This window comes from Lynx canadensis, chromosome C1 (assembly GCF_007474595.2).
Source record: "Lynx canadensis isolate LIC74 chromosome C1, mLynCan4.pri.v2, whole genome shotgun sequence".
Classification (NCBI taxonomy): domain Eukaryota; kingdom Metazoa; phylum Chordata; class Mammalia; order Carnivora; family Felidae; genus Lynx; species Lynx canadensis.
The window spans coordinates 63912328-63939546 of record NC_044310.1 but is presented as its reverse complement, the minus strand read 5'-3'; positions in this window follow the sequence as shown (position 1 = coordinate 63939546).

Sequence of the window (27219 nt, the reverse complement as noted above, 5' to 3'; positions counted from 1 at the left end):
GCAAGGTTCCACTACACTGAACTGGACCAGGGCAAAGGAAGCCACAGTTGTAGCCAGACAGGTCTGCCTCCAGGATGGCAAAGCAGGGAGATGGGTCTGTAGAAGCAAAATGAAGATATCCAATACAGATAGGTAGAGAAAAAGGAAAGTTTCAGACCTTTTAAAAGGATGACTCAAATGTTCAGTACCATCTATACTGAAGGTTGGCTTTCCTTAATGTGTTTCTGTTTCATAAAGTCCTATAAATTAACATGGCTCTGAATTTCTTCTCTCCTTCCAGTACTTGATGCAACACATTGCCCACAAGAACCTCAGCAAAGACACGTTAATTTGATTAGATGGATACTTATTAGTGAGTACTTTGGAGGCAAAATCTAGAGGAATGTGATAGTTTCTCAAAACTCCTACATTCCCTTACAAATTGAGAAAAGGAAGAGAAATAAAAATATTCTAGATTTGAGGTTTCTGAGGAAATGAAATACAAACAAAGAGGAGAGGGATGCCAAGAGTTTGTTTTAACTATTAACTGTTATTAATGAGGCCGTTGTTTTACAATGCCATTTCATGGTTGCTATCTTAGTCTGGTCTTTAAAACAACTTTTGAGTTTCTTTTGGTTTGGGGGTTTGGGGGGACTTTTTTTGGTTTCGGTGTTGGTTTTTACCGCCATTTTATGGATGAGGCGGATGAGGCCCAAGGAGGTAGAGCAATTTGCCCAAGGTTACCTACTAGTGCTGATGCCACTGTTCATTCCACCACGCTGCTCATTACTTTAAAAAGACTCAATGTAAGATTCCCTGAGGGGGGATGTTAGCCTACTAATTTATTCATTCTCCTTTTTGTAAGTGGAAAATATGACAATTTTATTTGAAACCTAATGGACTATTTTTTTTTGAGGGGGGGAATTGAATTTAAATGATATCATCAATCACCTAGCCAGATGATGTATGGCTTCAGGAAACAAAATTAAAGGAGCTAAAGCAGTTAAGCATCTATTTTATTTCTGTTTTGCATTTTTAACAGAACCAGAATACAGTACATTCACCAACACCTGTTTGTTATTTGCAAAATACTATATTTAACTCGTTCTTTAATTGAGCCAGGATTTCATGTCAAATTCAGATTCTGCAGATGGATTGTTTAGAAATAAAATGTCACATTTCTTGTTCACACATCTAATTTCTTTTTGACCTCAGAGAATTCCTCAAATCTAATGAAACTGGTAGGTAGAGGAGCGAGGAGAATCCGGCTGCTATCAGGCAGTTTTCTTCCTCTTTATGTATTTTTATGATATCTATTTTGCAATTACCAAATGGTGGTCTCAGGGATACCCATCTGTCATGCCTAATTAGGACTATTAGGGATGATTTTATGATCTCATTTGTATAAAAATCAATGCATATAAAAATATTTATACACCTCCACCCCCCCACCCTACATTGGCTGTTCGTAATGATGACATATACATTGAAACAGGGAAGAGAGGGAGAAGACTATAACTTTCTACCTTTAGCATTTTTTTTTTTACAGTATGCATTTGTTTTATAACCTAGTAAATGTGATCAAATGCTTTAACAGTTTAACAAATATATGAAAGATGAACCAACAATAGAAATTACCTTAAAATTTAGCAATGATTCAGACCCCAAATACTGGGATCTATGAATTACTACCTACCATCTACAGCGGACCACCAAAATGCTGTCATCGCAGTGTCCCAGACAACTAGGTCGTACATGAGAATACCAAGTCAGGCTGCTGCTGCTGCTGCTGCCACAGGCTTTGGGTACTTTGGAAGTCACTAGCACTTTCCTGTAACCAGATCAGGTCAACATAGTTCTATTAAATTGTTCTTTTTAATCCAGTCATTTTGGCTCATCTACGTAGGAAATTATTCTGATGAAAGTTAGAATTTTCAATATCCTACAATATCCTACAGTTCTTTCTCTTTTCAGGCAAGTGGAATACGAGAGCAAGTTAGGAAGAGAGTTCGACAAAAAGCAGGTAGTTAATTCCTCACGTTTAGGAAAGATGCTGTTATGCGTGACATCTAATTTCACCAGGGACATTTTTGAAGCTCCCTTCTGGTTTTCTCGTTGGAATGAAAACCAATCCAAGGTATGACCTTGCAACCAACACTACTTCTCTTTTAACAAAATTTCTTTTTTTACCTTTTTGGATATATGAAAAGAAATTGTTTTTACAACACAAACCACATTTTCAACTCCACTGATGTGTTGCATTTGAGCATCCGTGAAAATTTTAAGCCAGGAACGCTGAACGACAACATGTAACTCATATTTTGTGTGTGTGAAAAATTCCAATTCTCTAAGAAATGCTATTTTTCTCTAAGATGATTTATTGAGAATGGAAGTTCAGTAACTTCTCTTTGATAATGATATTTTTGTGTTATTGATGATTTTATGAATTATTGATATGCAGTCTGGCTGTCCAAAATGCAGACAAAAATGTATTTTGGTTTGTCTATTTGAGTTAGGGTATGTGTGTGTGTGAGTGTCTGTGTGTGTGTGTGTTTGTGTGTGTGTGTGTGTGCAGTCATTAAAATTTGGGACTGACAAAGCAAGGATGATCCTCTTACCTTCACCATTTTGGGTTTTCCTCAAGCTACTGAGACCTGCATTAGAGCCAAGAAGGAAAGAATTTACCTAAGGGTACAGAACTCAGAAATAGTTCTGTCATGGGCCTTGTCAAATTAGTGTCCTTGGGGTTCAATCATTTATTCAACAAGTATTTAAGAACCTGATATGTGTCAGGCAGAACTAGGCACTGGGGATACAGCTGAGAACAAAATTAGGATTTCAGTGTTTTAGGTAATGTTTGCTCCCCAGGGAGCAGACTCTGAGCTGGAGATTTATTAGGTTGTATTCTTGGCTTCAACACGTCGGGGAGAGAGGCCAGGAAGAAGGATTGGACAGAAGGGAGAGTGAGCTACACTATAATCTCAGTAGATTATAATTATTTTGTGCTCTCTAGAGAAGAAGTAATTCTTCTTCTCTAGAACTTGTTCCTGAGATTCCTATCTTTCTTCTCTCAAGCCCTTGCCGAACCAACCAAGTTTTCATCAGTGTCCATGAGTCCACTGATAGCTTGCTTTTAACACAAACTGGATGACCCTGTAAACTGCCCAAAGCTCTGCCCATTGGGAGGATTTCCAGTCATCACTGTCTCTCAAGGACACCTCTGAATGAGGTGGTATTGCTGTTACCATTCCTTTTCAGCTTTCACTCCCATACCAAAGTAACCTGTGAACCAAGTTTCAGGGTCTTTTCCTCATCCGTTAGTACGTCATGAGAAATCTCCCAGGTAGCCTTACATGTTGCACTGCACGTGAGGGAGAAGTCCTGGTACAAAAACAGTAGTGGATGACATGTGTCTTACTTCCTCTGATAGATGGCACGTACACTCCAGAATTACTTGTGCTCAATCCTGGTTGTACCACTTCCAATTTAAGATTAACTTCTGCTGGGCCCATCCAATTTTATGACTTGGTGAATCTGACAGAATTCAGGTCATGATGGACAGTTCTGGCCACATGGTCATTTGATGCCCCATAGTCTGTCTTTTCCCTACAGCCCAAGGACAAGACTACAAATATGTTTTGCTGTCTGTCCAAGTGAGTGCAACTATTTCTGATCCTCTTTTCTGATGGGGATGGGAAAGAATTCATTGCCAGATCAATAGCTGCCTAGCATGTATCTGAGGTTGTGTTAATCTGCTCTAGAATAGATGGCACATCCAACATAGCACTGCAATTGGGGTTCCAACTTTCTGAGTTTGCAGTAGCATACTGTCATCCTCCAGGATCCATCTGTTTCTTTATAGCGGCCAGACTTATGAATTAACTGCTGTTCTGATGAGAATCACCATTTCTACATCCTTCAGGTATAACAGTGGCACTGGTTTCTGTCACCCTTTCGAAATGTAACATTATTTTTCATTTCTTAGCTTAGAATGCGGAGCAATTTCACAGCCTTCCGCTTGGCCTTCCCCGCTATGATAGCTCTTGCCTTGCAGGTCAAGCATTCTCTGTGTCAGTTGTGCCTACTGCTAGGTATAGTGAGACTATTAGTCCAGGGCTATGATTTTTCTTGACCTTTCTATATCCTCATACTAATGGGGGACCATGATGCCACCTTTAGGTGTCAATGTCAAGTCATACTCTGTGTCCAAGAGTCCTTTCAATGTTTGGGCAATCTCTTTTCTTTAGTGTACAGCTACTCAGGTAAATGGTAATAGGTCACTTTGGGGGAATGATTAGTGTGCACCCTTTGGTGGTGTAAGAAAGCCCTTATTCGTGGGGCCACCCTCTTTTTTAGTCTGTGGATTCTGGGTCTAACACCTGGCTGAGGCCTGGAAACTAGGCAAGGACTTGTGATCTTTTATCAGGGTGACTGACTTCCTCCTTGATTCTCATCTTTGCAAGATATCACTTCATCTATCCTTCCCTGATACTTTTGATTATGTATATTGACAAGTACCCTTGTTGAATGCTCATTTATTGTCCACACCCCCACCCAGGGATGCTATATATAATTAACCATCTCCATAATCCTCGGTAGGTCCAGGCCTTCCTGCCTACACTTCTGACTCTGTCAACCACCATAATTGCATCCATTAGGTTTCTGGCATCTGGACTTTAATGTTTAGGTATCTTATCACCCATCTACTATTGATGACTCACATACTATAAAGGAATCTCTGATTTCAGCTCTGGCCTACAGAGAAGAACCACTATTGAACCTCTTACCGATACAGGAACCCATCTCACTAGTGCATTCTTTATTGCTCTGGTAATTGGTGTTTCATTTGGGTTCTTTCATGGAATATAGTCCTCTAGTTGGTTGTTTTCAGCCTTGTGTAATGTATCCACTTTATTATGGTTCCCTTCTCTGAGTCTTTTCCTCCCCACCTTTTTAAACCGTATGTCATAGTTATTCTAGCTCACTTTGGGGGGATCATCATTTTTGCCATGCTCTAGGTGTTATCCTAGTAACATATTCACATTATCTTCCAAAGTCCTTGCCAGGGTGTTAAATCTTGTATCCTGGGAGAGTGCTCTCAAATTGATAAGCTTTTCCTTTTTTTTTTTTTTAAATTTCAAGTTTTTATTTAAATTCTAGTGAGTTAACATATATGGTAAAATTGGTTTCAGGTATAGACTTAGTGATTCATCTCTTACATATAACACCCAGTGCTCATCACAGATAAGCCTGAGGTGGTGACTAATGTATCAAAGTTTTGGCAGCGGGGGAGCGCTGTTAACTGTAGAAAGATGCCCAGTTGAGCAGAGAAGCATTTGAACTGGGATACAGTCCCAGTGGAGGCTGAGCTGATCCTAAGGGGAGTTCCAAAGCCAGGATAAGCCTTCAGAGTTGTCTTGACTTGGGGTGAGAGAGATGGGCTTTGTGTTGTGTCCCCAGTCATCGGATGCTTAGTTCTCCAGGAAGGGTCTGCGACCTAGGGCAAGGTGGCTGTCTGCAATCAAGGCTATTCCTGTTGAAGTTGACCCCTAAGAGCTTTCTGTTGGAAGTGCTCTCCATTCTTCCTGAAGAGGAATCTGGATGGTAGTGTATCAGCATCAAACTGCAGTTATAATAAATGACAATCAGCATCCCCTGGGTCTTGGTCTGTCCAAGCACAGCGCTATATGCACTATTAACATTATTTCATCTAATCTTCTCAAGAATCTGATGGGATAAGTACCATTATTTTCCCCATTTCAAAAATAAGAGCACCGAAGCCTGTAGAGGTTAAGTGGCTTTTCTGGGGTGATACCTAGTAAGCAAAGGAGCTGGAATTTGAACGTAATCACTCACACCAAGGGACCCACACCCAGCCTTCCTCATATTCTGAGTTAAAGATATCTATGCATCAGAATGTAGCCCAACTGAATGAAAATGGTGGTAGGTCTTTGTTGCCCCTGCCCTGTTTTCTGGGTATTCTTTCATACTCAGGAGTGCTATTTGTTTATCCTACACTTCTGTGCAAATTAGAAAAAGTACTCCCTGTAACTGTGGTGGGTGTCACAGTTCCTTGGGCACATGGATTGCCTGGCAGATAACACCTTTTAGTGAAGAATAAAACATCTTTATCTCCAGGGACCTCAGACTTGCTCTAGTATACAAAGCTTGGCACACCAAACTCAGGCTGGATTTCAGCCCCTACCTACCCCCTTGGATAAGTACCAGTGTGTATAGCACTTTGTCATATAAATGACTTCCAATGCTGCTGTCAAATACAGGTGGCTCTTAAATCCCCATTTCCAGCCCATAGCAGTGCCCTGAGCTTTATATGTGTTTAGTCAGTGGGCCACTAGATACCCCCATTCTCCAAAAACTTAAAACTGACACTTAAAACTGAAAATTTTTCAAAGCAGAATTCCTCATCTTCCTCTTCCATCTCCACAAAAATCTGTTTTTTTCGTCTATATTTTCTAACTCTGTCACTGGCCCTGCATCTCTTAGTTGCCCAGTTTAGAAACATGAACTCAGTTAACATTTATTATGCACCTAATATGTGTCTGGCCCTATGCTGATGAACAAGACAAACAAGGTCTTTCTCCTCTTGGAATTTACAACCTAGTGAGAGAGACGGACAAAGGCTAGTAAACAAATAGGCAAAATAATTCCCAATTGAGATTGCTATTATGAAAAACATTAGCAGGGTGATGGTGATAGACAGAAAATGAGGAAGGACCTTATTTTTAATAAAGTATTCATGAATTACTTCTTTGAGGAAATGACATTTTAAATGAAACATGGAGAGAGAAAAGAAGCAAGGGCAGATGTTTCAAGTTTGATGAGTCATTTATAATGCTTCACTCTGTTGCATCTCACACAACCCTGGTCTAGTGCTTTTATTTCCTAAACAGTTCATAAACCAACCTTCTCCTTTCCAGTTTCCTTGCATGCTGTTGCATTTAGGACATCATGTTTTCTTTCCCTAATCTCTTCATATGCATCCTAGTCCCTGCCATGCCTTTGTCATGGTCTCTCTCCATTCCAGGCTCCATAAAAAGACATAAATTTGATCATATCATTGCCCTCCTTAAAATCTGACTATGGCTCCTCTTCTCCTTCAGTATAAAACTTAAGTTTCCTGGCGTGGAGTACTAGATATTCCTACCTTGGATCTTGCCAGGCCTCTGGACTCGCTCCCATAGTTCTCTGTGTACATTCTGCTTTTCAGCCATATTGAATTGCTTACTATTCACCAGGCGCTCACCTGCCTCCATCCCACTTATAGTTGCTTTCCTGGAACACCTCACCACCTCCCGTGAAGCATATCAACACACCTGGTGCTGTGCAGATTGTGATTGATTCACTTCCTCACAGCCTTTCCTTGAGAATTGTCAGCTGTATCCTCATGATGGCACCTTTCTTTGTCACACTGTCCTCTGTAAAATGTGGCTTGGTGGTTTTATTTTCTTTTGCCATATCTCGGTTAAAAACACTCTTGTTTCAGGTTACTGAGTCTTCTTCCAAACATATTCTTCCCAGTTTTTTGATACGTATTTCATCTCTTGCCAGAAATTGCATCCAACAGCTAAATCTTGTTCATCTAACACCCTATGTAGAGCTATGTGACTTGATGTGATCCTCTCTCTCAGAGTCAGAAATTTTTACTGGGAAAAAGTATTAAAATGCCATGAGACTCCCCAGTTCCCTGATTTCCTAGCTAGAACTTTAAACTCTCCATGGATAAATTCCAAGTTTCTTTTGATTGCATCATTGGCTTTTGAGATCATGTTACATTCAGTATCTATTCATGTATCCAAATATTATACACTGAACACCTTAGTGGTTCTGAGTGCAGCTATGAAGCCAAACATATGTTGGTCCAGTTCCACTCCACCATTTATCAATACTTGGGCAAGTTATATAAACTCTGGGCACCAGTGTCTTTATCTGAAAAGTGGAAATAAAAAGTCATTTTTATGTTACAAGGATAATAGTAAAAATATGATTTATCTGTCTACTAGGTACCTACTTCATGCCAACCTATACTAAGTGTGTCACATATCTTGTCATTAATTTTCAGTTATCCTACAAATGGGTATTATTAGCCCCTGTTTTATAAATGAGGAGGCTGAGGCTCAGAGATTGTGACTTTTCTAAGATCACTCAGCTGGAAAGTGGTGGTAGTCTAGGTCTGTGTTACTCCAAATCATGAACACTTAGCTGGTTCTCTGGCAACTGCAAGAGAATTTATCTTATCAGTTAATACATGCCTCCCTTCTTTGATCTTAATAGAGATGCTGATTTCAAATTTTCACTCCAGAAGCAGTATCATATACTTATTACATCTCTAGTGTTATTATTTTCCTTTTATTTTAGTTCTGTTAAATTTGTTGAACTCACCAAAAGCCCAGGTCATTTTTTGAATAGCGTTATTGTTTTATCTGGCCACAGGTAGTACATACTTAATGAAAAAGAAAAAAAAAAAAGATAGGGATAGAAATGAAGAACACTTTTACCTTCCAGGTCATTATTAATGTAGAATTTTATTTCTTTTGCCACATTTGTAATATTTTTTAAATATTAAAATTTTTTTTAAGTTTATTTATTTTGAGAGAGAGAGAGTGCGAGAGAGAGTGGGGGAGGGGCAAAGAGAGAGGGAGAGAGAGAGAGTCCCAAGCCGGCTCCCTGTTGTCAGCAGGGAACCCGAAACGGGGCTTGATCTCGTGAACTGTGAGATTATGACATAAGCTGAAACCAAGAAACCGAAAAGCTCAACTGACTGAGCTACCCCCAAGTGCCCCAAAATATTTTTAAGTAATATTGTTTGTTGCTCAACTCCTAGATTATTTATTTTATCTTGCCCAGGTTATCTTTTTTTTTCTGTCTTTTCATCTTAATTTGAATATCTACTTAATTTGATTTGATTGCATTTTTAACATCTGCAACTGGTCACCACCTAGAAAGGAAGTCAAGTAGAATTCTTTCCTTGAAGACAAATAACCATCATTTCCTTGAAAACATTGGAGACTTCGGAGTTATCCTCTCCTAAAAATGCCTGCTTTATGGGTGGTGTGGTTATATAAAGATCACTGGTTGTAGATAAAAATTTTAAGCTTCTTGTTAGTCTTCTCAATCTTCGTGATCTCTTTGACCATCTTCTAAAATTTTCTTAGTAACTTAGGGGCGCCTGGGTGACTCAGTTGGTTAAGCGTCTGACTTCAGCTCAGGTAATGATCTTGCAGTCAGTGAGTTCAAGCCCTGTATTGGGCTATGTGCTGACAGCTCAGAGTGTGGAGCCTGCTTCAGATTTTATGTCTCCCTCTCTCTCTGCCCCTCCCTTGTTTGTGCTCTGTCTCTCAAAAATGAATAAACGTTAAAAAATAATAAAATAAAATACTAGTAGTAACTTAAAAGAATTGGAGTCAGTTGAATTGCCAAACTACTGATTTCAGGAAAAATAGTCACTCGTAAACCTGAGTCATATACATCCTTAATATATAAGGGACTCATAAATCTTTAAGAAAATTAGCAAACTGCCCAATAGAAAAATAGGTATATAAACATATTTTGTAAAAGAAGATATTTAAACCACAAATAAAATATTTTAATTGATTTCCATTAATAATCAAAGATATATAAATTTAAATTGCTATTATTACTTATTGGAATATTGAAAATTTAAAAATTGCTAATACTTAAAGCTGATGACCATGTGATGGAATGAACTCATACTGGCAGTGGGAAGCAATTTGGAAATATGTATTGAAAACCTTACCCTTCATATTGTTTGATGAAAAAATTTCTTCTCCAAAATATGGCTTAAGGAAATAATGATGTATATAGACAAAAATTTAATGCAAAATGTTTATTGTGGTGTTATATAATAAAAGGAAGAAAAGGGACATACTTTGAATTAGGACTAGTATTAAGTAAAATATGTATATATTTATAATGAAATACTATGTTAGCTATTAAAATAACATCTATGACATTTTTTAATGACATGGTAAAATTATAATACTATAATATCTTATAAAATAATACAAAATTGTATATTTAGTTGTTAACAGCTGTGTAAAATGTTTATATAAAATACTGAAAGTAAATATGTCTGATCAAAAATTAAAAGAGGTTATTCCTGAGTGGCGTAATTATTTGCTAATTTTTTTGTTTGTTTTTTAGAGAGAGTGAGCAGGAAGAGGTGCAGAGGGAGAGAGAGAGAGAGAGAGAGAAAGAGAGAGAGAGAGAGAGAGAGATTTTTAAGCAAGCTCCCACGACTCTGGGATCACTACCTGAGCCAAAATCAAGAATTGGATGCTCAACAGACTGGGCCACCCAGGCACTCCTATTTACTAATTTTTAATCAATGTCTTTCTACCTCTTATATTATATTATCATTTCTTTCAAATCTTCAGTAGCAAAACAGTAAATGTTGTTTTTTATAAAGCAGTACACTAGAGCATTGTCCATTCTGTGTATCACCATTTACAAGTTATTTTGGTCATGTTGAATATCTCAGAAAAACTGTCCTGATTTTGTTTCCCTCTTTCCTTATTTGAGATGAGGAACCGGAGTAGCTGGTCATCAATAAGCCATGACATTTATCGTCCTCAGAGTTTCTGCTCCTCCTGCTCTTGAAATGGTCCCCAAATCCCAGTCTGCCTTTGTTATTGCCCTCAGGACTGGGGTCCTCTTGAGACCCTAAGTAAGGATGCACCCCCGCCCCTCTGCTAAATAGAGGGATATACCATGTTTTTACCTAGAGGCTACCAGCTCCCAGCTACAAATCAAAGTAATTGGCTGGAGTTGGTCAGAAATACTGGAGGGCACATTTCGCAGAGATAAGAAAATGATGAGTTGGTTCTGTCTGTGCTCATCTTCCTACGCCTTAGTTCTTTGTCTCCACCATTACGTCCTTGATGAGTTACGAGGTTCTGAGATGGGGAGAGTTGAATAAACTCTCCGTTTTATCTGGTTCAGATCAGAACACTATATTTATTATAGAAATATTTAAGAGACATTAATAATCAAGATGAATTGTGTTTTTGAGTCATTGCTATCACAAGGCACCTAACAAAATACTAGGTTCCTGAGACTGCCAACCAAACCCAAATGCAAGGATGCTGCTAGTATGGTGCTGTGCAAGACAGGTTGTGTAGATACTTCTCTCTGTCATTTCATATTTTATATTGATGGTGGGCAGCAAACTGCCCTTTGTCCTTCCACCCTAGATGATAATGATAGAAAAAAAAAAACCCCAACAGCCAGTAACATTTTTTACAAAGTACTCTCCCCTACACTGTCTCATTGAAGAGAGGACGTCAGCGTGGTGAGGTAGAAAGAATTCAGGCTTGGCATTCAGACAGACCTAGAGTTAAATCCCACCTCACCACTTACTGCCTGTGAAAGCCATCTGCAAATTTGGATATACTGCCTACTTTGCAGTTTTGATATGAAAATTATCAAGCACATATGTGACTACCTGGTTTGTTCATTCTTTTGTTTACTATTCAAAACGCACTATGCTTGTTCAGTTTCAGTAACCAAAAAAATAGAAATTAAAACAAAGTAGTACATAGGGCACCGAATCAGGCATTGTTCCTCTTTACATAGAATTTATAGTCTAGTGGGTTTAAATATTCATTAATCAAATGCTAACAAATAAATTAAAAGTTGCCACTGTGGTAAATGCTATCAAGGACAGTTTCATGATCTCAATCAAGTAGAAAGTTGTGCTTAAGCTGAGATGTGAAGAATGTGTAAGAGTTCCCTAGGGGAAGAGAAGAAAGACAAACATTCTAGAAGAGAAATTGGCAAGTGCAGTGCCTGGGGAGTGTGGCAAGTGAGCAGGACAGAGAACAAAGGACAGGGTGACAGGTGTGCCTGGAAAGATGGGCAAGCTCCAGACTGTGAAGGAACTTTTGGATGAGTTAAGGAGTTTGTCTTAATCACAATATGTCATGTTGAAAATTATGACAAAATTGTAAAAACTATATTAGAAAGGACCTAGAGAATATGCAAAATACTAATTATGTAGCTCAGGAGAGAGATCATAGTAGCTTCGACCAGGATGGTTATGGTGGAAATATAGAAAAGTGGATGAAACCCAGAGACTTATAGGAGACAGAATAGCACTCAGTTATGGAATGAGTATGTGCATTGAGCAGGGTATCTACAAAGCCTGCTAAATTTCTGGATTGCATAACCCAAAGCCATAAAAAAAAAAAGGTTGAATGGCAAATATTAGGAGTTTCCTATTTGGAAATGTTGAGTCTGGGGTACCTTTTGATATCCTAAGGAAGAGTTAAGTAGAAAAATGGCGCACAGTCAGCTTTTTAAAAAATGGCATGTATTATTCATCATATTATATAAACATTTTATATTCACAACAGTACAAGAAGCTGTCTATAACCTGTCCCATTGGTCAGCATGTCCTATACTGAATCCACCCTAGCTACTTGTAGCATGGCAGTATTCATTAAAGAAAACTTGGTTAACTAAGAAAAAAACTTTAAGAGAGCCACAGCGGTAGCAGCACAGCAACACATTCAGGACAAATCCCAAACATACCCCTGGACTGTTCAGTACCTAGGAAGCTTAAGGATGGGACCCCAAAACCCAGGCAGCACCAAGAGAGCAGCTATTTCTGTCAACTGCTTGTTAGAAAAACTGAAATCCTGATGAGTCTTGGTATTGCTCACTTCTACATCCAAAATTTGGGAGACTTTGTATGATGGGTGTAAACTAGATAATATGAAAGCATCCTCGCTGCAAATGAATCTAGGAATCCAGTTCAGGAAAGCAAGTTAGGAGAGGGTGCAATGGGTTTTGAGACAGCCAATCTACAGTATCTTTCAGGCCACCTTTTGAGCCCTTTTAAATTCCAACACATTTCTCTTTTCGTCATTCAACTTATGAGCAACGGCACGCTTCTGCCTAACATAGCACAGCCGTCCCTCGCACAAACAAACCATGCTCACCCTCCCTTCGAGAGATGGAAAGGGATGAGCAGGGACCCAGGCAACTTGCAGCCTGTGAAATATTCATTTTTGTCTTCTTCCTTTCAAAGCCTGAATTAGTCTGGGCTGGTAATAGACCCCATCAAAAAAAAAAAAAAAAAAAAAAAAAGATCAATGTTTCTCAGGCTCTCTTGCACATAGTGTTGGGTGTGGTGACACAGTTCTGAATAGTTGAATGTAGGTAGAAGTTACTGTGTAGAATTCTGGGAAAGACTTTTTAAAGGGGGTGCAGACCGATGCTGACATGTTCCATTTTTGTCTTAGTGTTTCCTTTTTCTTCCTGCCTGAAGTGTGGATGTACTGGTAGATGCTTTAGTGGTCACCTTGTGATCACCCCATGAGAGAGAAGCCCAGATAATCATAGAAGTCTCAGCCCTGACATACAAAAGCCTCTGCCCCAGCCCTGGGTTACTCTTTCAGGCTTACTCTTACACAAGAGGAGAGCCAGCTGCCAGCTTTTTGTAAGCCATTGTCTCTGGGCTATTCTATTACAAGCAACCAAACCCAAATTTCTAACCAAAATGTCTTCTCATTGGGCTCTCATATTCCCTTTTGCCCCTTAAAATCCATTTTCTACACCACAGACCACTGATCTTTTAAAATGAAAATGACTATATAATTTTATCACTCAACCCCCTTCAATGATTTCTCATTACTTGTAGAGATAATTCTATAGTCTTTAGCATGACCTGATCTCTGCGTACCTCTCCAACCACATCTCGGGGGACTTCCCCTTTTTCACCAGGCTTTGGACACACCAACGTTCTTGTCAGAAGTCATTCTTAAATGCCTTCCCTTAGCAGGAAATGGTTTTCCTCTGTCTTTACCTCCTTTATAATTATTAGATCATAACTTTAAATATCCCTTCACAATATGATTTATTCTGACCCCATAATTTAAAAGAAATCTCCCCTGTTAATCTCCCTTGCTGTGCTATGTTATTTTTTCTTCCCTGGCTCTTATCACAAATTGTATTTATGCACAAGCTTATTTCTGTATGTCCCTCATTTGATCATAACTCCATGAGGGCAAGGCCTTTATCTACATGGCTGATACTTAACACTGAGTACAGATCCTTATACACAGTAAATGTTTAATAAATATTGGTTGAATGTTAAATGAATTAATCTGTAAGATTCTGCCAACAGCAGACATGTTTGAGCAGTTCAATCTTATGCATGTTCATAGCGTCAAATAGAGTTATGGGATTTTATTGTGATAAAGGACCTTAGTTATCAATAGCCAAACACAAAGATGGAAAAGATCAGGATGATTAAATGAGTTTTTCAAGGGTCATGGCACCCCTTTCCTCAAATTCTAAGATAATTAGATAACCAACTTGCTAAGCAACTTTTGTTCATTTAGTCATTCGACAAACATTTATTGAGTGTTTCCTATGTGTCAGACAGTACACTGGAGAGAGGTATTAGAGATGAAAGACATATGTTGCCCAAGAAGAGTGCACACACAGGTAGATATGGAGACAAGTGTTTCTGCAGAAGGAGGTGTAACATCCTCTGGGACCACAAAATGAGGGCACCTCAGCCAGCCGAGGAGTGTAATAGAAGGCTTCAAGGAAAAGATGACGTGTGTGAAGTTTTGAAGATAAATAGGCATTCCATAGGCCAATGGGAATGGAGATGGGCATTTTGACTGGAAGAAACAGCATATATAGACATGGAAATTGAAAAGAAGGCCAGAGCAAAGTGGGGCATTTATGGGAGATTCAGTCAACTCCTGACATTCCCTTAGGACTCAGTTCAGCTGTCACCACACAAGGGAACTCTCTTGATTTGGTTTGCCAGGCCTTTCCCTATTATAGAATGTACTACACTGTATTATGACTCCTCATTTTCTTCTCTGTTTCCCACATAAGACTGCACATAAAAGTCCGTAATGAATATGTACTAAATGGAAATTGGGGTTTGGGCAAGGACCAGATCATAAAAAACTTGAGCAGGTGAGTTGTGTGCCTGAAATTTTATTTTTATTTATTTAAAATTAAAAAAAATAATGTGTATTTATTTTTGAGAGAGAGAGAGAAAGGGGGGGCAGAAAGAGAGAGGGAGACATGGAATCTGAAGCAGGATCCAGGCTCTGAGCTGCCAGCACAGAGCCCAACGTGGGGCTGAGATCATGACCTAAGCTGAAGTTGGATGCTCAACCGACTGAACCACCCAGATGCCCCTATTTATTTAAAAACGTTAAAATGTTTTTATTTGTTTTAATAGAGAGAGAAAGAGAGGGAGATGGAGAGGGAGAGTGCAAGCAGCAGAGGGTCAGAGAGAGAAAGAGAGAGAGAGAGAGAGAGAGAGAGAGAATCCCAAGCAGTCTCTGTGCGTCAGTGCAGAGCCTCTGTGGGGCTTGAACTCACAAACCTTGAGATCATGACGTCAGCTGAAATCAAGAGTCATATGCTTAACCAACTGAACCACCAGGCACCCCTAGAATTTTATTTTGAATGGATTACCATGGTCTTGGGAATTGAGAGAGGCTGAAAGTGAAGGCAGGGTGAGTGACAGAAAGATATTGAGAAACTATTTTTCAGACCCACTTTATGCTTAAGATAAAATCTCTTTAAACCAGAAAATGAAAAAATGAAAATTTATTTGAAAATAAAAAAATAATTTTCATTAAAGAAAAACTTGGGGTCAGTAAACATGCATGACACAGACTGTCTCCTACATGTTATATAATGTCAAGGCAATGCCTCTTAAGTAGTTCCTTACTGCAATTTTATAGTGAAATTCTATAAGTAATACTGCCCTCTCCTGTGGTTCCCTTTGGATGCCCTGTCCATCTATCCATCCCCCTCTTCCTTTCCTCTTCACCAGCAAACTTCCTGGAAAAAAGTCACCATTTTTTAAAAAAACTCAGCCACTTCTCAAAGATGCCAAAATGTGCTTTTACTACTTGCCTAAAAATTCTCACATTGTCTGAATTGTTCATTCTGTTGATAGCTTTTGGGCTTCAAAAATATGTTTTCTCTCTTCCTGCCCCCAGCCTTGTCCCCACTCAACAAATGATGTGCTGCACTGAACTGTTCTTTAAATGTTACAATTCCCTTCCCTTCTTTTCCCAGTCTACACAGAACAATGTCATTGTCATTCACCTCCCATGCTTCCAGTATAACCAGCACATCTGACTTTTAAATCAATATTCCCTAGTCTCTGTTTCTTTCAAATGAATGTATCATAGATATCTCAAACTCAGTAGATCCTAACACAATTGCATCATCTCCCTCCTCCCCATAATGCCTTCTCTTCTCCTGTGTCCTTTATCTCAGGTAATGAAATCACCATCTACTCCATATGTATACCTCAAGAGTCAAGGTGTTAACCAACCCAAGGTGTAAACCTCAGAGTCATTCTTGGATCCTCTTTCTGTGTTTCATACCCTTCCCCGCCCTGCCAATCCAGTTCACCAAGGCTGACTCATTCTCTATAAAATAACTTTTAGGTTGTGGTTGTAATGATCAGAATTGTCCAAAAATGACACTGGAAGCTCACCTTCATTGTTTTGACAATGAACTAGTGGGACCAGGGGTTCCTCTTTCAAAAGAAGGCCTGCACCCAAGCACCACTTCCCACGGGTCAAGAGGTTTTCTCTTTCTAGGAAGGTCAACTGCATCATTTCATGGGCCCAAGCTTTCTAGATTTTGAAGAGCCAGTATTCTTGGTCACTTTCCAAACTGCTGCCACCTCAAGTTCAGACAATCTTGTACTGGGCAGCCTGCAAAGCAAGACTGTTTTCTCAAGCTTGTCCTATAAAGACAGAGACCTATGGCTGAGTAGGGGCATCTTTCCGCTGGAACGGAGACCCACAGTGCGTGTCCAGCTGAGCGTAGACTCATGCACTTCTGTGGAATAATGTACAGATCCAGAGACCTTCTCTCTTTCTTGGCTTCCTGATCTAGCTTCTAAGTTATTCCCTTTCCAGTAAAGGCTTTTCCTAAACCCTGACCATATGCTCTTATAAAATATATCCCAAACCATCGTAAAGAACAGGAAAGAAGCCACAAGGGACCCAGCTGGCATGTCACAGTTCCTCTCCATCCTAAAGCAGTAGCTTTTGTTAAAATCCTCATTACCTCTCATCTGGAATAGTGCCTGCTAATTCAACTCCTGTCTCAGGTCTTACCCCTTTTTCATTCTAACCTTCGTACACTGTCTCAGGGTAAGTTTAAAATGGAAATGTGAGCACCTACTCCCCCTTTTAAATCTTTTAGTAGTAACATAGGGCCTATAATGGTGTTTTTCTTTCAAAGGAAAAAATTCTTTCAGACTCCTCATGCTGACTTAAATTATTTATTATATTATTAACAGAACCTATAGATAAGGCTAGGTATAACAACTCCTTTTTCTCATAGATAATATACAAATCTAAATCCCAAAATAAATATACAATTAAATATAAACAACACTATAGAGCCAATACAATTCTAATTAACAACATTAATTTAATGTGGAAGATTAATAGTAGAAATATAAAGCTAAATCTTTCTATATTTCTATGTTATGTCTTTAATCTGTTTCTGTATCTTAAATTTAAAAATACTAAGGAGGACAATACTGCTTACTCAAGGATGCTGTCCATAATGGTATTACGTGATATCACATTATTGTTTATCACTTTAGGATATTCAGACCACCTATTTATTCTAATTCTGCCTGTGCAATCATCATCAAATGCCAATTTTAATGAACGGTCCCTTGATCCCTCTGAGGCTATATTGGCAACTCCAAGATAAGGTGATCATTATGGCAAATTTAAATATGCATTAAATGATTGCCTAATCCAATTATTGCTGGGTTTGTGAATGGGAAAGTAATATTAAAGTTATTTTTTTGTTTCTTATAGTTGTTGAAAAATATTCATGGCTGCAACACAGAGCCAGTGGAAAGATGTCAGTAAATACTGGAAATGACTCATTCAGACCATTTTGAAATGACTTGGCCATGAATCAAGGTTTCTGTCATTGTTTCCATTTTGTCTTAAATCTAGAAGTCTATTCAGTCTAAACAAGTACAGTACATGTATATGTATAGTGCCCCATGATGTTGTATGGCCTTTATTTGGAATACACAAAGCATTTTATTTAATAAATCTGTCTCAGATAATTTGTTATAAACCAGAAACACCAAAGGGCACGTCTTTCCCCAGTACAATGTTGTTGTCATGATCTCACATCAGAGCTTCAATTTACCATCCAACCTAAACAAAAGTCATATTCTAGGATGTGTTTTATTTCAATTATCAATAAGAAAGAAACAGTTTTTCATAATAACTGGTAAAATAATTCAACATAAATACAATGAATTCAATGTAGGACAATTGCCATTCTACCCTTAGGCTGTAAATGTAACCCCATGCAATCAAATCAACTTACTAACACATTACAAGTTGAAAACTGTCACTTTAGGTTGGGATGCAAACTGATTGTACAGTGTTTTGTCTGGACTGCACAGAATTATTTTTTACAATCGCACGTGAATAGTTTTTTTATTTTTTTATTTTTTTTTATTTTTTTATTTAAAAAAAAATTTTTTTTTCAACGTTTATTTATTTTTGGGACAGAGAGAGACAGAGCATGAACGGGTGAGGGGCAGAGAGAGAGGGAGACACAGAATCGGAAACAGGCTCCAGGCTCTGAGCCATCAGCCCAGAGCCCGACGCGGGGCTCGAACTCACGTATCGCGAGATCGTGACCTGGCTGAAGTAGGACGCTTAACCGACTGCGCCACCCAGGCGCCCCGCACGTGAATAGTTTTTTCACTGGCACGTGATCTCTAATATACCATGGACTCTACCACTCTTGACTATTTTATAGCCAGTGTGAACATTTATTTGCAAAATGGAATCAACTGAGTATTCAACTCCTGCATTGGATCTAAGGTAACAGTGTAACCATGGGCAACAACTATGGTGGTAATCAAAATGGTCCAGAATATACCTGCATTCATTGTAGGACTTTTGCTTGTTTGCTTTTGTTTTGTTTATTTTGATTCTTATCCAAATGGGGGGAGAAAAGCTTTTCTGGGAGAAATTTTGCATCTCAGGTGTGTGCTTCACTTCTTCCACCCCAAGGGTATGGACTCCTTTGAGAAATAGTGGTCTATAGGATGAAATCCAATTTCTTAATTGAGTGTTTATTCCATTTTAGTGCCATCTCAATTGTTCAACAGATCTTTCCTTCTCTCCTATCATATACTCTATCTTCCAGCCAGATCAATTGCTTTGTTTGTTTACATTTCTGTACTTGACATTGTATTTTCAAAAATTGGAGGCCTACGATAATGATACTTTTCTCCAAAGAGGATTTGGCCTCTGCCGGGAGCTTGAGGCAATACTAATCTCAGACAACATTCATCTGAATTTAAACTTTGAGGTTCCCTGGGTGTGCCTGGGTGGCTCAGTTGGTTAAGCATCTGATCTTGATTTCTGCTCAGGTCATGATCTCACACTTTGTGAGTTTGAGTCCAACGTTGACCTCTGTGTTGACAGCGTGAAGCCTGCTTCAGATTCTCTCTCTCTCTCTCTCTCTCTCTCTCTCTCTCTCTCTCTCTGCCACTCCCCCACTCATGCTCTCTCTCAAAAATAAATAAACATTAAAAAAATTTAAGCTTTGAGTTTCCCTGGACCCCCTAGTCTCCATGAGCCTAGGCTGCAAGTCCAGGAAGGTTGGTTTATTTCTCGTCCACTATTGACACCAGCCCCTTAGGGTCCCACTTGAATGTGGAACGATTGCTGGACTCCCCAGATGGGGCAGGTCCTAAGGTTTTATTTTTTCCCTCTGTTCTTTCAAGACCACCAGAACCACAAATTGGTTTTATAGCTGTTGATTCCAAATAAACAAGTGCTCAGGACAAAAGCAGTTTTGGATGCTTCCTTCTCTGGGCTTCCTTCTCTAGATCCTGAGCAACTCCTAGACTGTGTCTAAGTTTTTCTTGGGGTCTTGTTAGTTCTCATGTGCTTTTAAGAAGATGTTTTTTACATTTCATCCCTCCTCTTTGTTACCTGCAGTGAGAGGGTTAGTTAAAATCACTTAGACTGCCATCATTAGAAGAAATTTCACTATAGTACTTCTCTGAGCCATCAGTTTGATCATCTGGTACAGAACAAGGCATACAGTTGAGGCTCAGTAAATGTTGTCGAAAGAATCTGTAGCAACACCAAACCTAAAGAACTATATTAAGGAAAAAAATGAGATAACACATGTAAAAACACAAATTCAAGGTGCCATTGGATGGGTCTAGCTAGAGAGGTGTAGTGACCTGCCCAAGGTCCCAAAACCAAGTGTGGGAAGAGGCAGAAGTAGAAATCAGAATTCCTGATTCCCTCTCTAGGGTTCTAGGAGAAACAATGCTCTAATGAATAACTGTGTTGTGGTCTTAGAAAGACCACATCCTGGGAGTAATGGAGCTCATTGCTAATGGCCTCCTGTCAGGACAAAACTGTTTCATGGCAATGTGACTGCTTCCCAGGATGTCTCTGGTTGCACATAAATTGACTGTCTCAACTCAGTCTGGTGAAACTGCATATGGCATGCGCAATCCAGTGAAACAACAAACCAAATAAATGGAACATGTATAGCCCTGCTTAAAAAGGACAAAAGCCTCTGGCCAGTGTCTCTGCCTTTAAATTGAGCCAAGATCTGTGTTGAATCTGACTGGGGCTACATAGTGGAATGTGATAACGGGTTTGTTGTTGTAGCCTGAAACTTTAATGTATTAATCTTCTACTTCACTCATTAAGCATGGCTTAGCTAACATCCTCTCAGTTCCACTTGCCTTAAAAAGTCTTTACTGAGGGCCTGCCATGTGCACTGCTCTAGGGGGTCAGAGGTCAGGAATATTGGTAAGACACACACAACCTTCCTTCGAAGAGACTGTACCACATGGAGACAGGCATAGGAACACAATCATTATATTCCAGAGTACTTCACTATCAATGTCCCCAAGGGTCAGGGTGGGGGGCCTTTCCTGCAGATGGGTTTCTCTGACAGTTTTGGTCATAGATTACATGTTAGATCTTCAATCCGATGAAAGCTAACACCAGAGTAAACACTGATGTCTGTATTAGGCTTAAATTGAACTCAAATGGTGCTGACTACAGACTCACTTAATATTTCTAAGAGCACATTTGTTTCCCTCAGCTGTGTGTCCTTCAGCTGTGAGTCCATTCTATTTCTCCGGACCTGATTTCTCAAACTGCCAGAAGGAAAGAGTGTTCCTAGTTGAAAATTCAGCCCTAAAGAGAAGCTGGAGACTATGCAAATCTTTTGAGAAATCTGTTTCTCACCAAATTATTCATTCACTTCTACAAATTCAAAAGCTGGGATAAGTTTCAGGAAAAAAAAAAAAGAAGAAATCTGATCAGATAAGCTTTCATGCTTTCTAGCTTTTGGGCACTAATTCACTCTGAACTGATCCAGCTCTCACCATCTAATATTTCCAGCCATTTCTAAAGGGTATAAAGAGTAGATAGTTTCTTGATTTATCGGTCAGGCAATGGTCAGGAAAGTGTGTGTGTGTGTGTGTGTGTGTGTGTGTGTGTTGTGAGTGTTATGGGAAAGACAGTGGGAATAAAACCTACCTTGAATAAAAATAATGCATATCTAAAGTGGATCTGGCATTTGACACTGAGCAGGATGAATTTTCTGCACAGTATTTGATATAAATGGGAAAATGGAGGGAGGGAATGATGCAGTGTCAGCACATGGGTTGCAAATGCAATAAAAACAGTATCTGAAACTAAGCAGGGGAAATGGGAAACAGTTTAAAATACTCTGAGTGGAAAAAGGAAAAGCAGGAAGAGTAGTTTTAGTGGAGAAAAATAAATGTGAATCAGAAAAGGAAGCAAGGGAGGAAGGAATGGAAGGAAGGAGAAGGGGATGGTGGACAGAGAGAGAGATGGAAACAAAGGGAGACAGAGACAGAGACAGAGACAGAAACAAAGAAAAAGACCTGCTTTGCTGTAGACGCTTCAGTACTTACCAAATCTTGGAAACAACTCTGCAAAGTAGAGGTTATCCCTATTTTACAGATGAGGATACTGAGGCTTTGAGGGTACAGTGAACTTGCCCAAGGTCATACAGCCAGAAAGTGATGGAGTTGGAATTTAAAATTAAATCCACCTAACTCCAAGGCCTGTGCCCTTCCAGTTTCCTGTAAGGCCCCTTGAATGTGTTCCGGGGAGTAATCCTGTGCTCACAGTGGGGCAGGGGATTAGAATTCTGAACAAAGTGCTTTCTAATCATTTTACTGTCAGAGGGCCTCCACTTTACTTAGTACCAAACTCCAATTTTTTCCAGTGTGAAAGGAGGGTTTTGCAAAATAGAAAAAGTGCTTTCATTCCAGAGAAAACCCTAGGAATAAGAAAAAAGGAATCCGTAAAGAAAAGCCGTGGGGGAGATAGCTAATACCACTAGTTTCATTCTCATGAGGGAAAAAGAGACATTTTAGAAAAGATCTATTGTGTGAACTTGAAAACAAGAAGTAAGGTCAGAAGTGCTATGGTGGCAGGTCCGTGGAGGAAGTAGCCACTAGAATAATAGCCTTGATTGCAAGCCAGTGTTAATTAGGCTTGTGGGCTCCAAATGAGCAAAGAAGATTGAGCTCTAACCATCAGTTCCCATGTGGACATTTTTTTTCTTTTTTTGTAGTACAAAAAAATTATTTAATTTTCCTTTCACGTTGTCCTTTTGAATCCTCACATTAATAAAATCATTTTTAGTGGAAATAGCAGCAAGAAATATAAAATACTAACAGCAAGCATTTTTTTTAAATGCCCATGAGAAGAAGCAGCTAGGAAATTGACACCCAATTGCCAGGCATGTTTTACAGCTTTGCTCTTTACCATGGATCAGAGATGGAGCATTTGCAAGTTTCCAGATGGATCATGCTGAGGATAGCCAGATCTAGCACAAGGCAAGTGCCTGCTCCATGCCTGGTTGAATCAATGAGAAAAAACACTAAGGCAAGGGGCCATGTACCAGAGACGAGGAGGGGTAAAGCATTCAGGAAGAGAGAAAGGGAGAGACCATTTCCCCTTGGTTCATTCTCCCTATAGCTTGCACGTCTAGTTCTTGATAGTCATTAACATTATTTGCTTAATGCCTGGCTCCCCAAATAAACAGAACAGCTGCATGAGGTTGGGGCTGTATCAATCCCATGTAAGACACAGTGTAGTGGTTAAAATTTTGGCTGTGGAGCTAGGATTACTGTGTTCACATCCCAGCCCACTACCTATTAGCTTTGTAACCTTGGGAAAGTTCAGTTTTCTGAGCCACATTACAGGGGAGATAGTGTAGAAAAACGGCATGATTTAATATTTGTTATAATAGTGGCTGCTACCTATATAAACTAGATAAACTTTTACTGCTATAATTATTCTTTATAGCTGTATACCTAGTACCCAGCTCATGTAGAATTGTTTTTTTTTTAAAGAATGAATGGATAAATAAGTGAAACAAAAATTTAATTTCTTTTTCCTCCTTGAAGGAAATGATTTTCTTCTTAAGTGAAGAGAAAGCCCCGATTTGCCAGATTACCTTAATTTTGTGGCAAATGCTAAAATAAAGTCAAATTCAGGACAAATGCCCAACGTGGTACACTGATCTATTTTGTTCACATATCCACACTTCTAATGTTTCCACTAATATACATAACTTCTGTTTCATGATTGTTTACAGGGCACTTATGCCTGTGAAAAGGCAATTCACATCTACCCTTGAATATATTCTGGTTCTTAGTGAACATGCTTTAGCTTTACTTCCAAATGGAATCAACATTGTCCTACTGGGAATTCTGTAGAACAAAGAGCTCCCCTGTTTAGAACAACCTTTGAAGCCAATTCATTATTCTTACTGTGAATTTTAATGTCTTTATCCTTTTCCTCTTTCCCTGTTTTCCTTAAAGTTCTATTCCAAAACGTCTATTGCGGACTATATATCTGACCAAGGAATGAATAATTCCCCTCTGATGGTGGTGGAGAAGGCTGGGTCAAGACCACTGTTTACTCATGGAAGTGACACCATCATTCAACAATCCCTATAGTACGAGATGAGGCTAATAAATGTGGAACACTCTAGTATTTCAGGCTGGGCTGTACCAGCTCTAGATAGCCTCTATAATCTTTGTTGGGTGCTTTTGTATTCGATGGACGTTCTTTTAAGAGTTTCTCTTCTCCTGCACTGAGAAGTGTCTCCTGCACTGAGACATCCTGAAGAGATGAAGCAAGGTTGCTTAGAGGTGCTGCCTGAGGTTCATGATCTCCCTGAATTCTAAACAACATAAACATTCTTGGTGACCAGTGGCACCGATGTCACCTCTGTTGCGTGTATTCTGAGACTATGACTTCTTGCGTTTTTGGAAGTGTTGTCAAGTAGCATCTGACAGGAATAACTTTGAAGAGTATGGCCTAATAATAATGAAAAACCAGGAATAGCATGCAATATGAGGGCCCACGTACAACCTCAAATTGCTCATGTAAGAGAACAGGGCTCATTTCCATATTTCAACTATTACCAATTTAGTACTTGGCTTCCTTTATTATTTATCTCAAATGATTGATGTTAAACTTGAAGTGTGTCTTTTGTTGATTTTTTTAAATTTTTCTTTAACGTTTATTTATTTTTGAGACAGAGAGAGACAGAGCATGAACGGGGGAGGGTCAGAGAGAGGGAGACACAGAATCTGAAACAGGCTCCAGGCTCTGAGCTGTCAGCACAGAACCCGACGCGGGGCTCGAACTCACGGACCGCGAGATCATGACCTGAGCCGAAGTCGGCCGCTTAACCGACTGAGCTACCCAGGCGCCCCGTCTTTTGTTGATTTTTAAGGATTAAACCTTTTACTTTGAAAGAATTGCAGAGTCCCATGCAGTGGTAAGAAATAATACAGAGAGACCCTGTGTATCCTTTATCCAGTTCCTCCTAACGAGAATCTCTTAAAACTGTAGCACAATATCATAACCAGGAAGTTGATATTGATACAGTCAAGACACAGATCCACAGCAAGAGTCCGACACACCCACTTCCTCCACCCTCTATTATCTTTAACCCCCGGCAATCACTGATCTATTTTCCATTTCTACAATTTTGCTCTTTCAAGAACATTTTATAACTAGAATCACACAGGATATCTATTATTTTAATCTTTAGGAGAAAGAATGCTGTAGCTAATGATGGGGATAAAAGTTAAAAATTAAGGTCCTTGCCTGGTGCCACTGCTAAGTAGTACTGTGACCTCAGGAAAGTCATATAATTTCATCTGTAAAATGAATTAGATCTGAGGATCTCCAAGGTCCCTTCCAATTCAAAATTGTTATGATTCCATGACTCACATGCTACCACATCTGAATTGAAACGATAGGAAGGCCGAGCTAAGGCATTGGGAATGAGGAGGGAATTAAGCCTGTCCAGGCTTCTCTCTGAAGATGTTTCTAACATGTTCTCATCTTTTCTACTAGAATGTCACTCTTGGATACTCTCTGCCATGTAAAATCTCTCTCCATTTGCAATTATAGGAAGTAGTAGAATAGTCAGGGATTTTTCTCTCTGCCCTTTCATTAAGTGGGGTTATAAAGGCTTCTCTGAAATGCACCAACATAGGAAAAGCATAAAAGCTTTATCAAAACTCCATCTTCTCTCATTCTCCATGAATACTAAGAAAAGACACTGGGGTAATCCATATATAGGAACACTTCCTGGTCATGAAGAGTCCAAGAAGAATGCAGGGCAAAGCAGATGGGAGGATAGGCTGTTGGCTGCTGTTGCTCCAAATGCAAGGTGCAGCAGTTCAGGGCCAGCTTCCTGGTGTCTCACATGTACGCTTGCACAGGGGCCCAGGTGTAGAAGTGGTTTGTCCACTCTCGCTGCCCTGAAAGTCTTAATAATTTTATCTTTGAACTTATATTTTATAAGTAAATTTTGATGAGATAATGAAGTAGGTGTGTGAGTAGAGAAGGGATGGGCAGTGCATGTTCACTGTTTGCCACCCCATTTGCATGGAGCCTTCCAGTGCCCCACGAGCACAGAATTCTTGGGGATATATAATGTGTGGGTGTCAGAGAGACTCAAAGCCAGTACAAGCTAACTATGGTATGTCTACAACTGAGTAGAGTGCTGAGGGTGCTGAGCTCCAAGAGACCATGCTTTCCATTCAAACTAGAACCTGCTTTGAATGCTTAAAGAAGGCAATTGTTTCTCTTTTTTTTTTAATTTTTTAATTTTTATTTATTTTTGAAGGCAGAGAGACAGAGCATGAGCGGGGGGGAGGGGAGGGGGAGGGGGCAGAGAGAGGGAGACAGAATCTGAAGCAGGCTCCAGGATCTGAGCTGTCAGCACAGAACCTGATGCAGGGCTTGAACTCACGAGCTGTGAGATCATGACCTGAGCTGAAGTTAGATGCTTAACCGACTGAGCCACCCAGGTGCCCCAGAAGGCAATAGTTTCTAAGACACACGAATGACCAACGGACCTTTGCGTATCTTTTCTTACTTGTATTGCTTCCCCATGACGACATAAGGGGAAGGTTCCTGTAATTCCTACTCCTTTCAGTCCTTCCTTACTCATCAGCAAGTCAAAGGTGGACTGTACATGTACCAAGGAGTGAAAAGAAAAATTGTGGTAGTGTTGTGCACTGTTCTGGGAAGAACAAAATATATATATATGGATGAGCCATAAATGGTGTAATTTTGGTGATTCTGCATAATAGTTAAATGCTGTGATGTATGTATGTATGTATGTATGTATGTATGTATTTATTTATTTATAGAGAAAGAGATAGAAACAGCACAAATGGGGGAGGAACAGAGAGAGGGAGGGAGAGAGAGGATCCCAAGGAGGCTCCACTGACAATGCAGAGTCCTACATGGGGCTCTATCCCATGACCTGAAAACCATGAGATCATGACCTGGGCCAAAATCAAGAGTTGGTCACCTATCCAACCAAGCCACCCAGGCACTCCGTGATATTTGCATTTAAAACAGACCTTGCACAATATAAATATAAATAGTAAAATTCATCATAATAATTTCACATTTTATTTTTTTTTTTTACTTGGGACCACATTAAATAAAAAAAGAAACTCCATGATGAACTGAGAGACATATCACAGAAGAAAGGAAGAACTTTGTATGTTAGTGCCTTTAATGACACTCTCCCCTGTTCTGTATAAGAAGCCCCACATTTTCATTTTGCACTGGGCTCACAAGTGAT